The sequence below is a fragment of the Gavialis gangeticus genome, unplaced genomic scaffold (genome assembly GCF_001723915.1).
Source record: "Gavialis gangeticus isolate Ggan-Ray unplaced genomic scaffold, GavGan_comp1, whole genome shotgun sequence".
Lineage (NCBI taxonomy): Eukaryota > Metazoa > Chordata > Crocodylia > Gavialidae > Gavialis > Gavialis gangeticus.
Window position 1 is genome coordinate 47,087,768 of NW_017728995.1, and position 2,014 is coordinate 47,089,781.

The window sequence follows — 2,014 nt, forward strand, 5'->3', positions numbered from 1 at the left end:
ACAGATGACACACAGGAAATTTTCTTTCATATACATTTGTATTTTATGATCAGGGGCCTAAAGCATAATGTTTATAAACTTAAGAGAACATCCGTATTCCAGTAGAGCAACACAGAACAGCAGTATTAATTTATATGAAGTGGGAAAGATGTGTGGTCTGAAGGGTCAGCTTGTTTTTTGAAATTTGCAGATGACATGATCTCTGCCTTTCTGCTTTTGTTTTGCTTCATTTTGCTGTTCTCAGCTACATAATTGTTCTTTTAGCCTATAAATATTATGACCAATCTCCTGCAAAGTTTAGATGGGACCAGTTTAATATAAACAAGTATGTCTGTGCCAATGATGTGTGAGTAAGCAGAGCCATCTTTTGTGATGTATCCTTCCCCTCCATGATTGCCAGAGATTTGCAAAGCCTGCTGTGGTAGCACATGGTTCTTTGTCAGTCTGACTGTCTTGGGATTTTGTTTTAGTGTTTGATGAAGGGATCATCCAGTGAAATGCTAAACAGGACATTTGAAATAAAATAGCTTCTGTGAAATCTTTTGCATCCTGCAAGTTAGGTCCCTGACCATACAAGGTACCACCTCAGATCTTGGCCAGAGGAGGAGCACCACTTGTAGGGTATAGAGATCCATGCTAGTAGATGTGATCTGATGATGGGTTTGAGGACTAACGTAGAACATTCCAAGACTCTCAGATACCAATACAGACAGTTGTGTTGTGTTGTTCCCTGCTGGGCAGTATTGCTTTGATGCAGTGAGACAAAAGCACAGGTTGCCCCTGTGACTACTGTGATGCTGCAGAGCAGCAGCATTATCACTGTAGTAATCCTAAATTAGGTGCTGTGCAAAAGAATTGCCAGGAAGCACTGAGCACCAGATTGTTTTCCATTCCACTTGCCACTTCCAGCCACTGGGTTGGAAAAATAATTCTTTCAGGTATCTGGATTCTGTGGCCCTCTGCAATGATATAGTTACAGATGGATCCAACCATGCAAATATATGCTCAACTTTAAACATAGTGAGTGAGTAGGCCCACTTATTTTGTTGCCTCTTTGCAGCTGTTTTCTCCACTTAATCCAAGGGTCAATTCCTTTCTTCCTTCCGAAAATGGCTCTCTCTTCCCATTTCAAGGAGTCCGGGTCCCTTTACTAAGACCCACCAGTTGCCTTTCCCCAGTTTTGAGGTACTCTGGCTTTGCTATATTTTTTATCTGGCAGCTTTTCTTTACTGTGTCCTGAGTGCTAGTAGATTCTTCCCTGACTTCCTCCAACTGTGGCAACTCAGCTTTAAGGCAGGTATCTCTCCCACCATCAACCCCATGTCTCATGCCTGATTCCTCAATATTGTGGCTGTCAGTATGCTGATCAGCTTTTGGCCAGGGCCTGGACTGTCTGTGTAATGCAAGATAAATCCTAAAGAAAAGGATTCTGCCCATCCCTATGCATCCCAAGGGAATCGAGGATGGGAGTAGTCTAACATTATCATCTATGGGAGAGGAAGGAATTGGGCTACTTTTTCCCACAAGAAATTGATCTATTTTTGTATGCAAGCACTGTCTGCTATGGGACCCAAAGCAGTTTTCATTCACTGACTCACTGTCTTTGGAGGCTTTTCCCCTGAGTTTCAGAGGAGCATGCTATAGTGATTTGCAACTGGAAAAGTAACAGCATACTTGGCTAAAAAGTGTTTAAATAAAAGGTAGAAGTATTACTTCTTTACAGCTATATCTCAGCTTTGGAGACATAGTTAGACAGCTTCTACCAACCCAGTGCCTCCATGTTTACTTTCAGAGTTTCTGTAGATTTGATCATAATAGCTTTTGGGTGAGAATCTTGAGGCAGTGTATCAACAACATGATTTATTCTGTATTTCTTGTGCAGAATGCCAAAATATGATTTCACACTTGCCTGCCTTCTCTTTTAAGGTACTTTTATGTGTTTTTTTTCTTTTCTTTTAAGGCTGTATAAGTCTTTTAGAAACCTGTATCAAATCTCTTATATTGCCCATTCATC